The 14977-nt window shown below is 45.7% G+C and overlaps 1 protein-coding gene across 21 annotated transcripts in view; it reads right to left on the bottom strand.

Annotated features, from left to right (window-relative positions):
• TRERF1 (transcriptional regulating factor 1) overlaps window positions 1-14977 on the bottom strand; it is a 197333-nt gene that overhangs the window by 39419 nt on the left and 142937 nt on the right. The window lies entirely within an intron of this gene.

Below are 14977 nucleotides of genomic sequence, written 5' to 3'. Positions count from 1 at the left end.
TACACGCCATACCCTTTATACTGATTCTACACATCTTGACCCTCACGTGGGATGGGACTCTCTCACTTTCAAGCCATTGCCCAATGGCTTCTTAGTTTATTGATTTGTTAATTCAATTGTTTTGCTCACTGGTTAATTCATCAATTCTTCTGGGATCCTGCTATCGAAAGCCCAGCATTATTCTAGGACCTGTACATACGAAGAAGTTTAAGACATTCATTAATCAATTTATCTGCTCAACAAATACTTAATAGATGCCTACAAAATATAAGGCATATGCAAGGAAATGATTGAGACATGGGCCAGCTCTTGAGAAGCTTATGGTAAGAAAAGGTGATGGGTTATCATTTTGTGAGGCGTGTAAATATCTAACTATTAGATTGTTTTGTACACCTGAAAACTAAAAAGTAATTTAAAAAAAAAAGGAAAAACAGGAAAAGAAAAGGTGATGGGTCACATGAGTAAGCACATGACATAAGGGAAAGAGATGCATGTGATAAAAAGGTAAAAATTAGATATGGAATCTCATAGACTGGAGAGTGTATATTACTGGCAGAACAGAACTGGAGACAGTTTCAAGGAGGAGTAACGCACTTGTCAATTTGCCTGTTAGGTCAACAGTTACCTGCTTCCTTCTGGCCCCTGCTCAGGGAAACATCTGTGCACAGAGCTGACCACCTGGCCAGAAGCCGATGTGTGGCCTGGCACAAAAAAACAGGCTGGGGGCCAATCTGATTCTGTCTCTTAGAAACATGAACTAGGAATTTGGAGACACTGGGCTAGTCTGGTTTGAGTCCATACAGGTTCTTCCGGGGACTTCAAACTGAGGTGTGCAAACCCTTGGGAGTACTCGAAGACTTTCTAAGCACTATACATGCATTCAAAGTTTTAAGAGAAAGTTTCAAGAGAATCAATTTCCACATCTCCAACTTCCATAGAAACTCTTATCTAGAACGGATGGGTGCCAGAGGTGCAAGGTGTTCTTTTATACCTGCTCTTCCACAAAGCCGTCCTCCTTTACAAAAGAAAGTCAAACCTCTTACCCATCCCATCCAAATCTCGCCTGGGTTTACTGCCCCAGGGATTAAGCCACTGGCCACCACAGAAGAGGACACTTAGAAAATTGAGAAAGCAAGCAATTTTAATGTGTACTATATCTTTTTTGCAAGCTGGGTGTTTCCCCATTCTTTTTATTATTATTATTATTATTATTATTATTATTATTAATAGGAAGGCTAAACAGAAGTAATTACAATATAATTGTGATCACTATGTGATTTCTGGCACGTAACTCAGAGGCAGATCGAGAAATGAGAGACTCTGCTTTAACAAACTTGTATTTCTATCTACTAGTTCATGTGAATCAGGGTTTTCAGTGCCTATAAATGAAAAAAGGGAAGACAATCAATGCAGCTCCTTGTCTCATGTCTCATGCAATAAATAACATTCTTCCTTGGATAAACAAACAAATTAAAGAAATAACCCAGTACTGGCAATATTCTATTTCTGGGACTGGGTAGTAACTGCACAGATGTGCTCCCTCTGTTGTGATAACTCAAACTCAACATTCTGACCTGGTCACACATAGATGCGTATGTTGTATGTCAATTATGTCACTGTGGTCTAACCCCTCTTACCATCTTGTCCAACTTAGGCCCTTCCCTCATGCTACTTCCTCTGTCTAGAATGTTCTTTTACTCTTTTTTCACTTGGCCAACTGCTACACATCCTTCAAATATGACCCTAACTATCAGTTCTACAAAGAACATGTTCTTGCCCCCAGAATCTACTATATTCCCTGCTCTCATAGTTCCATGTACTTCTCCTTTCGGCATTTAACACAATTAAATTCAAAATATTATTTGTGGAATTGAAAAAAAAAAACTTAAAAAAAAAATCATCTAGCATCACCATCTCACTAAGAGATGCATTTTCAATATAATTTTAGTTTTTATGGTTATTAATTATTTATCCAAATTAGTAATACATTTATGTGGCTTTGATCAATTGCATACTATTAATAACTGTAACGATAAATCAAACCAGAAGAAAAATTTTAATACTTAGAGCTCTATGATTTCAGGAAATTAAAAAAGTTTTAACTTCGTATAAAATTGTTAGAGAAATATGATAAACAAATGAAAAAGTTTTAATCATAAAAATATATATTTTATATATATATATATATATATATATATATATATATATATATATATATATATATATATATTACATTAGAAAATTCCATGGGGAAAGTGAAACAAATAAAATTTTAAGAAGAAAAAGGAACACTGGCTATTAACAAAGAGAGTGTTCATGCATTTTTAAAAAGGATGATGGTGGGTATTTATTAGGCTGCTATGATGTTTAGATGCTACCAGGTAAATTTAAAACAATGATGTAATAGTTTTTACTTAAAAATATCAATGTTCAGGGGCAGCCGGATGATTCAGTTGGTTAGAGTGCGCTCTTAACAACAAGGTTGCCGGTTCAACTCCCACATGGGATGGTGGGCTGTACCCCCTGCAACTAGAGATTGAAAAGAGTGACCCGACTTGGAGCTGAGCTGCTCCCTCCACAACTAGACTGAAGGACAACGACTTGGAGCTGATGGGCCCTGGAGAAACACACTGTTCCCGAATATTCCCCAATTAAAAAAAAAAAAAAATCAATGCTCACAATATACTAGGAATTGCCTCTTCTACAAATGTATGATTAAAAATGTAGATGTAAGCTTAAAAATATGTGAGGGGGCAAACAGTTTTACAAAATCCTTTTAAGGGGGCTCTTAAGCAGAAAAGTTCAAAGACCACTGCAGCAGTCCCCCTCCAAGTGGGAGCTAGCCTGAGTTGGTCTCTGACCCTTTCTGAACAAAAGAGAAGGAGACAGACAAATTCAGAGGGAGGGGTTAGGTTGGTGGCATGAAGGGTGGATGAAGGGAAGCAGTGGGAGGAAACAAGGGGTGGCCAAAGATGGCTGGAACAGTTCCTGAAAATGAAGTTACGCGTGAGCCATGAATGGCCACTGATGGCTTCTGAGCTGAGGCATAAGGATTCTGGGTGTGAAAGCAATGAGCTTCAGAAGTAGGGAGACCACCACCCCTTGCTGCTCAAAATGTGGTCCATATCACCTGGGAGCTCATTAGAAATTCAGAGGCTTCAGCCCAGATCTATTAATCAGAATCTGCATTTTATCAAGACCCTCCCAAGTCACTTGTATGCACATTCAAGTCTGAGCAGTGGGTTAGCCCCTAGCAGGTTCCTAACGCATCCAGGTGAGACATAATTAGACCTGAACTTGGATAATAGTGAGCAGGAGGAGAGGGAGAAATGAAACATCCCCATGTTGCCAGTGGGAAGTGATGCTCCTTCCTCCAAGTGCTCTGCCTTTCAGGGGCTTATGACCCAGTCTGAGGAGACACCCCCCACCCCTTTTTTCACACATGCTCTCTCTCGACATCCTCACCCTCCACATATACCTTGCTGAGCCCACTGATTCCCCCAAGCTCAGAGGGGCTATGCTCCTGATCAGCTGCTTACTCCACACCTCACCACTTCCATGTTCAAAGACAAACTCAACATCCTCGCCTCCAAAATGGATGCTCTTCCAAAGTCTCGCCCTTGACTCTTCCCTCTCCCTTAATGAACTACCGTCACCTATCAATTGACCTCCTCACATTTTCTTAGTTCCATCCATTTTTCTCTGGTTCCACCACTATCACCCTAATTCAGGACACGGTATGTCTTCTAGGCTACTTCAACGCCTTCCCATTGGGCTCTCCGTTTTCAATCTTCTTCAGACAGCAACAGCAGAATGAATTTTTCACAACGCAACTCTGACCCCATCATCCCACTGTTTAAAACTCTTTGATGGCATTCTAGCGCTCGCAGGTCAAAAATCAAAATCATTAACAAGGTCCATAGGGTGCCATGAAGTTTGTCCCCAGCCTCATGGTGAAGGCTTTACCCACTTCCCGTCCCTCACTCCCAGCCATTCTGGTCTCCTCTCAGTTCCTTGAACCTCCAATGCTGCCTCCCCAAAATAGGAACTTTGCACACGCTGGGCCCCCCAAGTTGGAGAGCTTCCCTCCCCCATCTAGCCGAGACCTGGGCATCCTTCAGATCTCAGCTCAAACTATACTTAACTTAGTATAGTTTACATCAGGGGCTTTTCTTATATATGTTCTCATAAAACCATCTTGCTTTCCTTTGACCACTCTTCTCAGTTTGTAATCGTACTTCTACCTGTGCGATTATTAGAGTTAATGGATCATTCTGTATTGGAGCAGGGATCGTATCTATTTTTGTCTTATGATTCTATTCCCAAGTCCAGCACATTGTAGCCCCTCCAATAAGGAGGGGTCATATCTGTTGAATGAATAAAGCAATGAATGAAAAAAATAAGATGATCAAGTGTCTCAATGAATTGGTAGAAAAAGGTACTCAGTGTAGGCTCTGAGCGGATGTTAAGGTCTCATGGAGAATAGCTAGATTTCATCTTGATGAAATCAAGATGGATAGATAGTCCTGATGGATAGATAGGGCTTATAGAGGTAAGAGGACCGGGAAAGGTATTCCGGAAGAGGGAATAGCGTGCACAAAGGCATAGAGTCAGGTGTAGGGGTTCATGCTGGGGCACCATGTCCTTGTCAGGAAGTCACCAATGACCAGGCTGAATTAGGAAGGTAGGGATAAACGGTAGGGGCCTTAAAAAGACGTCCAGTGGTGTTATGCTGTGGGCAATGGGCCTGCTGATTTCATGGCTGGCTTAAATCTCACCACTTAACCTTCCTGGAAATCCTGTACAAGTCACCTCCTCCAGGAAGAATTACTTGTTGAAAGTCATCAGACTCTGAGCATGATCTGATTTTGTGTCTTTCCTCCCTGCCCCTGTGGGTGAAATGGAAGCTGGATAATTTTACTTCTGCTGGCGTGTGTGCTTTGTTATGTGTTCCCACACTGCTGGGGGAGGGGATCATTCTGTGTTCTGAGCTACAGAAACTATTCTTCATTCATTGATATTTTCAGGACTGGAAAGGTAGTTTATATGCACAGAACCATAGAAAGTCAGAGGTGGGCTCCCAAAGTGTAGTTCCTGGGTCAGCAGAATCAGCATCACCTTGCTATAAATGCTAATTCTTGGGCCCCACCCAGACCTACTGAATCAGAAACTTGGGGGTGGAAGGGGGCAGCAGTCTGTTTTAATATTGACTCCTCCTGTTGAGTCTGATGCCCTCTCAAGATGAAGACTGCCTTACAGGTCTTCTAATCTCCCCACATAACAGATGAAGAAACTGAGGCCCAGAGACATAACTGCTGGGCCTAGAACAGTGCCTGGCTCACAGACAAGAGTCATGTTACGTGAAAAAGTGGGAAACTGACTTCCCTAGAAATACGTAAGGGGGTAATGGCCAAACCATGTGCTATTTATTTTACATTAAATTTATATATTTTTTGAATAGGTACTATATTCACATGGTTCAAAATTCAAAAAGCATAAAGGAGTATACAAAAGAGTGAAAATTACTCAAATACATACTTAAAGTGAAAAGTTAGAGCAAAATTTTTTAAAAGGTTATTTTCAAAGAGTCTCCCTCCCACCCGTCCCCAGACACCCAGCACCCCTCCTGGGACAATCCCTCAGGGACTTGTATATTCTAAAGACATTTTATGCTCATATAAAATGTACACATCCCATTCCCACCCCTTTTACAGAGAAGTTAGCATGCCAGGCCCTCGGTTCAGCATCTTATCAAAAGGCTATTTTAAACATACCACTTAAAACCTGGAGACTGTTCTTGGTGGATTAGTCAATCTCATAGAATTGTGATAATACCCACTCTGGATTCAAGTCTTTATTATTTTTCTAATCAGGTAACTGTTTTACTCATTATGTACAACATTTCCTATTGGGTAATTGGCACCAGGAGCTTTTTCATTCATGAAGTAATTAACAGAACTACTACTTTTACATTTCTTTGGTCAATTCCTTCCTTAGAACAAGACTCTGGGATTCTGGAGTGGGCTCAATAAATAAATGCCTGTTCAGAACCCAAGGGGCCCTCTATGCTCCCCCCCCCCAAGCCTTATAGTCAAACGACCTGCTTCCGTGCCCATCTCCCCTCTAGCTGTGCAGTCATTCCAAGGAAGGGCAGCATCCTACCCGTATTGTGTCCCCAGGGACTGGGACACGGCAGATGCTCAAATAAGTGCTCACGGAATGGAAATGCTGAGCCAGGCAAAAGAGACCCAGCGACCCAGAGCAGGCACTTCACCCCCAGGTTTTCATGCTTCTGATAAGGACTGAGGCCCGGAATTTACCAGTTTCTGTTTCGGGCACAGTGCCCTAAAGCACACAGACCTCCCAGCATGGGGGGTGGGGGAGTGTTTGTGTACAGGGCCAAAGAGTAAATAGTTGCAGCTTTGCGGGCCATACGATCTGTCACAGCTCTGCAGGTGTAGTGTGAAAGCAGCCACAGACGATATGTAAATGAATGGGCGTGGCTGTGTTCCAATATAACTTTATGTATGGACACTGAAATTTGAATGTTGTATCATTTTCACATGTCAAGGAATATTATTGCTCTTCTTTCGATTTTTCTTTATCCATTTAAAAATGTAAAAACCCTTCTTGGCTCATAGGCCGTACAAGAGTAGGCGTGGACTGGATTTGGCCCGAGCCACAGTTTGCTGTCTCCTGTTCTAGTGCATCAAAGTCCCTGTCCCCTCCCTCTCGGCATCTCCAGGGGCCCCAGGAGACGGAGCACAGTCTGCAAGGAGGATATCTGTCCAAAAGGACCATCCTTTGAACCAGAAAGAGAGAGAGAAAGAGAGGAAGTTGACTTTGGCCAAGGTCTCAGCAGACTTGTTTGCTTACAATTCAGAAGGGGTAACACCCTGCGCCTGCCAGACCACCACCGCTTGTTTGAGGAAGAAAAACCAAAAGGATTTTCCTTTTTCTGACATTCAGAGACTGTATACACAATTCCCCACATGACTTGGCTTGGGTTTTAGTCAAGCCTTTCTCTCAGGTCTGTCAAAGGAGCTGAACTTGGATTCCTCTGGGAGTCTTCTTCCTCCAGCTCGCTCCCCAACTCCCAAAAGGAGGCAGAAGCCAAGGCATTTCTCCAAGATGTGGGCTCATGGTTCACGGTCTCCTTTATAGCAATGATGTTGTTCTAAACGCTTTCTGATTAGTCATTTAAATAAAGCCGGTGGGTGTTTTATAATCCAATAACCCAATGACCGTGGATGAGTTCTGCCAGGAGGGCAACTGGCACCGAAATCTCCCTCCGCACACAGGGACTGGTTCACTCTTGTTTCTTCACGGCCCCACTGTTCCCTGCCCTGGGTTTCATGCTGACGCTCAGCTGTGAGAGGATTTTCAAGGCTTCCTTCGGGCAGCAAAGGATCTTTATTACTCCATCTTTCAGTCTCACCCTGTGGCATCAACTGCTCCCTCCAAGCCCTAGGAATCAGGAAGAAGCCTAACTCACAGCCTGGGGACCTATAAAATGGGGAGTTTGGACTTTTCTTCCTGTGGACAGCTCCCCATCAAGAAAGGAAGATTGGCGCTGGTTCACTTTCTGGTGGCAAGTTCCTGATCCTCACTGTCACTGCTCTCTCCTCTGGGTTAGCAGTTCTCTACCAGGGAATTCACATCGTCTCTCCCTGGTGACCGCCACATGCCACTCCTCTCCTTCTTTAGCTGGCACGGAGGGTACGGATGCTGAGGACATGGGGAGAGGAGAGAAAACCACAGGAGGCTACGGTGGCTTCCTGGAGGGGGTAGCCATGGTCCCGAGTGTAAAAACCTTTCCACTACCCCCTTCCACAAATGGCTGGGACAGGGTAGGGAGATGAGGAATATGGGCACTGACTCTGAATAAGGTGCAGCGAGAGGGGCATGGAGTAGCTGGAAGTTGACAAGAGGTCTGCAGAGGGAAGGCAGGGCCGGGGAGACACTTGAACAATGCACACACGAGTTCCTGAGTGACTCAAACCCTCATGACTTCATAATCACAAGTTTCTCCCAAGGAGGAGCTGCTAGGAGAATTTCAGGATCCGCAGCCATACTGAAGACCTGATTTGTACCAGATCTGACTGGGTCATGGCTGCCGGCCTCATGGTCTGGAGACTGGCCTCTATGTCCTGTCTTGTCCTTTATATTCTTTCATACAAACTCACACTGATGACCTACTGTGCTGGGACTACTCAGGGAGATAAAACCTGGCAAACCATGTCTTTAAGCTTATAGTCTGGGGTGGGGGGGGCGGGGCTTCTTAAAGACGCCTAGAGATTTCACAAGGAGGCAGCAGAGAAGGGCCTTAAAGGAGGTGAAGTCACTCCAGCCAGGGCTCAGGAGACACAGTGGACAGACCCCGGCTGTTGGGGACTCAAGGAGAGTCTCAGTGGGATGCCAGCTGGAGGAGTCTGGGCCTGAGCCCACAGGGAGGATCCTTCACTTCTGTCCCTGAGGATTTGGGGCTCAGGCCTTATGAATCAGCACTTGTGACTACAGCCAGAGAAAGGCTCCCCATCCCCGCAGCTGTCCTGGGTAGGGCAGGGCAGAGTAGGGCAGGGCAGGGCAGGGCAGGGCAGGGCAGGGCAGGGCTGGGAGAATGGGAGATTTCCTTCCAGCTGCTCTGACAAAGTCCCAGGGGGTGATGACAGAGGGGAAGGGGTGGTGTTTGGAGGGTCGATCTGGCCCCCGTGGTGCCATCCTCAGAGTCAATTATAAACCTAAGAAAATACTAGTCAAGCACCCAAGGGCTCTATTTCTATCAAGCCCCACACCCAGCACCCTGGTTGCTGAGCTGCCAAGAAAGCCTCCAGCCAGGCACAGGCAATGGGGAGAGGACTGGCCAGCACTGCCACCTGGATGGAATCACACCTGCCCTGCATTTCCACAACCTAGGAGTCCAGGGAGCCTACTGTACTTAGGGGTTCAGTCCCCACATGGAGCAGCAGTTTTGGCCTGGCTTGTGGCCTTCAAAGACATCAGACTGCGTGAAAAAGAAGGGGTGAGTGTCTCAAAGGAACACCCCCCCCGCCCCTTTTTTCTGGAAACAGCGCAGCTCACTGAGTAACAAAGTCTGCGATGCTCCCTTGTGGGTTAAATAACTATTGGTGTTTCCTTGTGCTTGGGGTGTCGGTCTCTCTTGGCTCTCCTGCCTGTGATTCAGATGGGAGGAACCCCAGGTTATGACGTGAATGCCACACCAAAGCATTCTGTAAACAGCGGCAGCAAACAGGCCCCATCCTGGGGCCGCTTGTAAGATAAGGGGCTGAGATAAGCAACCCCCATGGCCCTTCTGGCTCAGAGCTCTAAGACTTTTGGGAGAATTTTGGGAGTCAAGAAACAAACCAGAGGGGCCTCTTGTGTCTGGGCCTGGAGGCCGTCCCAGCAGCATTTCCTGAGTGGCTCCCTCCTCCAGACCCCTGTGGACTGGGTTCTGGCCTCCTAGAGAAAATCACCGGTCACCGCTTACAGCCCTACCTTCCCCGTGGGTATGAGCTCTCTGAAGGCAGCCCTGTCAATCAGGGGAGAGGGGCTCCTCATTCAAGGGTCTGGAGGAGCCTCGCCCAGCCCAGGGGCACCCTGAGCAGGCTGCCAGGGCCCATGGAAAGCTGCTGAAAGAGGGGAACCAGGAATGAACAGACCAAGGAACGAATCGGGAAGATCTGCCACGGACAAGCCAAAGGGAGCCGCAGAGACCAGTTTTGTCAGGAGGGCCTTGTTCCAAGCCTCAACATGGCAAGGTTAAGGAAAATGGTATGCTTTCATTTACAGACACATCTGAGAATTCAAGTAGTTTAGAATACAGTTGGAAGCGAACATTCCCCATAACCCTCCTCACCTGACATTCCCTCTGACAGGAGTTTTGTGTGCAGATGCCGGGAAAGACCACAAGGTTGGATTCTGTCCACCAAATGACACTGAGCGGCCTCAGGGAATCAAGAGGGTGCCTTGGCCTTTTTCTGGGTTTGCTCCTTCCTCTGCTAATCCTTTACATCCCCCTGGGCAGCCCCCAAACCTATCTGGACAGGCTCAAGACAGATATTCTGTTGGTCATTGCCCCCCATTATCTCCCTGTCCCAATTTCTTGCCCTAACAACTTCCTTTTACTGCTCCAAAACCGGGGGACTGAAGTGACATATCGACCAGGGGCCCTTGCAGCTGCCATGGAAGAACAGAACTGGGGCCCCCAGAGCCGGGGGCCTTGCACTGAGTGTGAGAACCAAATCCCAGGTGAAGGTTTTACAGGTCCAGGTATCCTTTTACTTGTTGGAAACATTACTCCACCAGGCCAGTCGCCTTGAGTGTTGTATTTTTCAAGTAATACTGGATTTTAAGCTCTACAGTAGAATGATGTCTTAATACCTCTGTTTTAATGTCTCTCCCTCCCTTTTCTACCATGCCACGAGCAGTGTTTAGACTGCAGTAGATTCACTCAATGTTTATGAAATGCATCAGACAAGTTTGTCAAACACCAACCCTGTGTGTATGGCTAAACATCAGGAAGTGAAGGAGCCAATCCCCTTCTCGGGGAGCTGATGTGGTCCAGTTATGGTTAGGACACCAGCATAAACATGTGCCCAGCACGGCCCAGGCATCTTCTCGCCCTGTGTGGAGACGGATCACAGAGGGGGTGACCCGGCTGCAGTTGGGAGCGCAGCAGGAAAGACAGCCAGCCGTATAGGGGTTGCTGAGGGGTTGGACTAAGAGGCCGCTGAGCAAATGGGAAGGAAGAACGATCATGATAGCTAACGTGTATTGGACGCTAACCTCAGGACAGGCAGGTGTCAGGTCCTTCACACGACCACACCCGGTGGGAACATGCATGCATCACACTTTACGACATTGTCAATTTGTGGTGAACACTCTTAAATGTGTCCCCTTATAAACCTCTGTGAGCACTTCTTTAGGATAAACACCTGGGAGTTCAGAATTCCCTTCCTAGTAAGTTGGTTACAGCAGAGACTCCTAACCTATGACAGCATGAGAGCTGAAACAAGATGGCAGAGTGTCACCTTGATCCACCTCAGCTGGGTATCAGGTGACTCCAATGTTTCACTGCTCTGTCATGTCCGCCAATGACTGCAAAAGCGCCACGAGTATTGACTTTGGGGTCACAAATGAATTTGAGAGAGAAGGAGAATTTGTGAATGTGGAGTCAGTGAATACTAAGGATTATATTATTATATTCATAGTTGCTTGTTATGCATAAAGAAAATCTGGAAAGAGCCAAGAAACTAGTAATAGTTGTCTATGGGCTGACCAGGAAGGGGAGTAGGGAGGAGACTTTTCACTTTATAGCGTTTATATTTTTCTAAATCATGGAACCATGGGAATTACTTCTTCAAAAACTAAGCAAATGTAATAAAACAGTGAAAAACGCTGTTTGTACACTTAAAAGCAGTACATTCATGCCTTAAAATTTTATTTTAACTTAAAACACAAATTTCTTACTAATCTTTTGAGGCAAGGTCCAGGTCTTTTCTTTGCTCAGGTCTGTTAAACAGAGCTCTCGATTTGTCTTTTATGTGTAAACCACCCCATAATACATAATCTATCATTTTTCAGTCCCAGTTCTGTAAAAAGGAGCCGGAAGTCAAGGATACCAGCAAAGGAACTGTGGGTGCAGAATCCTCTAACGCGCTCAGATTCTCTCACCCTCTAATGCCCATCTTCAACAATCGTCTCGCTGACAGCTAACTTGGCAGCAATTTCCTTTGGGTGTCTAGCTTTTATAAATTCTTTACAAAACATTCAGTTTACTTTTCATAGGAACAGTCTTTCTTTCTTTCTTTCTTTCTCTTTCTTTCTTTCTTTCTTTCTTTCTTTCTTTCTTTCTTTCTTTCTTTCTTTCTTTCTTTCTTTCTTTCTTTCTTTCTTTCTTTCTTTCTTTCTTTCTTTCTTTCTTTCTTTCTTTCTTTCTTTCTTTCTTTCTTTCTTTCTTTCTTTCTTTCTTTCTTTTGCATGCATAGGTCATCAGCTTATATCACATTTAATTAACTTGTGCAATTACAATAACAAGTACAACGGGCATAAAGCAGGTTTGGGAACACAGCCGGTGCTGGCTTAGTGCCAAATCCACTCGTGAGTGTGCAGGAGTGTGGGCGCTGTGGTGGAAGGTCAGTGGCCAGTCACTGGGTAGAAGTTGGTTCACGACAGCTTCACCTGTGTGAATGTGTCTTGTGAACTTTAATACACGACAAAAATGCACAATGTTGTTGAATTACGGCTTCTTGCATTGTTGTTTGTGTGTTTCACGTGTTAGTTATATGTCTGTGGATCAGGCACAGACTCTGGGGGCAGAGAGTTGGGTTCCCCGTGGTGCTGAGCAGAGCTGGAGTGGGGTAGGCTCTTTTCTGAAGTGAGAGAAACTATTTTTGCCCCCCAAAAGGCTTCAAGATAGGATTTCTGACAAATCAGACATCACATTTTTGGAAAAGAATGAGGAAAGGTAGGTCTGTAAGACCTACTAACTTCTTAGTGTTGTCCTACTAACCCCCAGAGGAGCGGTTAGGGATACATTCTTTAGTCTGAGTGCCCAGCTGCTCCTGGTTGGTGCAAATCCCCCCACAGTTAAGTGTCCTGACCCTGACCCCACTTCACAGAAACTAATGGAGGCTGCAGGCATTTACCCCCTCCGCTTCCTGGCCCCCAAATAAACTTTCACCTCTCTACTCCTGCCCTTTCTTTTCACTCACCTTAAGAACTGGAGGAGTTTGAATCAGAAACCTGGGACCCCAAGAGCCCACCTCCCCGCCACTTCCAATAGGTTATCAATTCCCGTTGACATCCACGGCGTTTCCCTGACCATCTCCTCTCATCCCCGCTGCCTAGTCTATGGCACAGTGTCTTCACGGCTGGCCTCACCCCCTCCAGCCCCTCCACCCCTCTGCTTAAAACCCACAATGCTCCCTCTGCCAACAGGAGAAGCATCCAAACAGCTCAGGCTGGTACATGAGGCCCCTCACAAGTTGGCCTCACCTACCTTTCCAACCATTCACCCAACTACTCACGCATCACACCCTGAGCATCTGACCCAGAGAGCTGCCATGTCCAGAATGCTGGTCTCTCTGCCTGAAATCTCTCTCCTATTCGCCCTCTTCTCAGTCTACAAGTCTTGTTCAACCTTAACATCGTCTTTCATGAAGTCTTCCCCTAATTCTCAGCCAGTCACTGTAACAAGATATTTACTGAGTGCCCTCTCTGTACCAGGCGCAGTGGATTTAATGGGTACATGACATGGTGTCAGCTTGCCGTCCGTGCTCTGGAGTGTCACACATGGTCCAATGTAATGCTATGACTGTGATGAGTGGCTAATGAAGAGCCATGACCTCAGCAGAAAGGTCAGGGAAGGATCCTTTGAACAGGTCAAGGTGATGCAGCCATCTCTGTCACTTAAATAGGGAAAACAGAGTGTGGAAAGCTGCGTTCCAGACTGAGTCAAGGCCCTGTGGCAGGGGGGGACATGGTGGACATAAGGAACTAAAAGAAGGCCAGAGTGGTGGGAATGGAGGGTCAAGGATGGTGAGTGGGGAGGAGCAGACCACGCCAGATTCTCAAGGGTAAGGAGTTTTACCTTTATGCTAAGAGCAATGGGGAGCCATGAAAATGTTCTGAGGAGAGAGAGAGAGAGAGAGAGAGAGAGAGAGAGAGAGAGAGAGAACAAAAGCATGTGTGACTGACTGGATTTTCATTTTGAAAAGGCCACGGCATAGACCAGGGTCAGTCACTTTTCCTGTAAAGGGCCAGATAGTATATATTCTAGACTCCACAGCCAAGAGACAAAATATAGGCTATGCTCTAGACACTCACATAATAAAAGAAAGAACAGATTTCTACAAATTTTTTTTTTGAGGAAACATAATAATAATTGAGTATAATTTTTTTGTAATACAGATCTACTAATGAGAAGAATAGAACTTTTTTTTTTTTTTTTTTTTAGAGGGATAACATTCTGCTTTATGGGTATTCAAAGTCAGTGTTCCCATATTTCTAAATGTTCATACGTACAAACCATTTTTAGCTTGTGGGCCGTACAAACCCAGGCAATGGCTGGGTTTGGTGCATGAGCCATAGTTTGTGGAGCCCTGGTGCAGACAATGGACGGGGGAAGATGAGAAAGGATATGGGGAGACAGCTTGACGGTGGTCCAGGCCAGGCAGCTTGGATGAGGGTGGTTAAGAAGGGCATTTTGAGATGACTCAGACAGAACTTAGTGACGGAATGGGCATGGGGGTGTAGCAGTGGGATGTCAAGGTGATGCCTAGATGTTAGGTTTACATCTGGGAAGATGAGTAGCACTCTGTAAGTTTAGTTTTGCTTTGAGACCTACAACAGGAGCTGTCACTGAGGCAGCTGGACCGAAGGCTCCAAGGCTCAGAGAGGTTTGTGAGTCCCCTGACAGTAGGTGGTAAGTGAAGGCAGGACCATGAAGAAAAATGTCTTGAACGCAAGCAGGAGTGGGCTTAGGACTCAGTCCACATGTCTTTATTCTACCACTTAGCATCCTGTTCCCACTGTTCTATCTACAGCCACCATCAGACTGGGACCTCTTGTGAGGAGTGCCTCATCAACTCTGTCTTCAAGGGTCAGTGGAAACGGGGCCAGGGCGCCCACTGGGTGCTAAGGACATGAGACAGGAAAGGAGGGACGGAGGAAGGGAGGAGAGACCTTCTGTTTCCACAGGCTAACACAAAGATCCCTCAATTCACAATGGAAGGCGGCTTTCCACCCCCTCTTTGAAGAGCTGACCATCTCCTGGGGATAACCTTCCACAGGAACTGATTTTGATGAAGGGTCACGGGACCCTCCCAGTCACTTTAAATAACCCAAGTGTGTTCGGGCACACACGCATTTACACACAAATCTCCCCACCTACCCTTGGAACATGATTTGTGGTGAGGGTGTGTTGACAACATACCCATCAGCTGTCACTCCAACATGTCTAAATATTATGTTC

This window comes from Rhinolophus sinicus, chromosome 2, assembly GCF_057876585.1.
Source record: "Rhinolophus sinicus isolate RSI-liver-muscle chromosome 2, RSI-T2T, whole genome shotgun sequence".
Taxonomy (NCBI): domain Eukaryota; kingdom Metazoa; phylum Chordata; class Mammalia; order Chiroptera; family Rhinolophidae; genus Rhinolophus; species Rhinolophus sinicus.
This window is presented reverse-complemented; position numbering and strand designations above follow the sequence as displayed.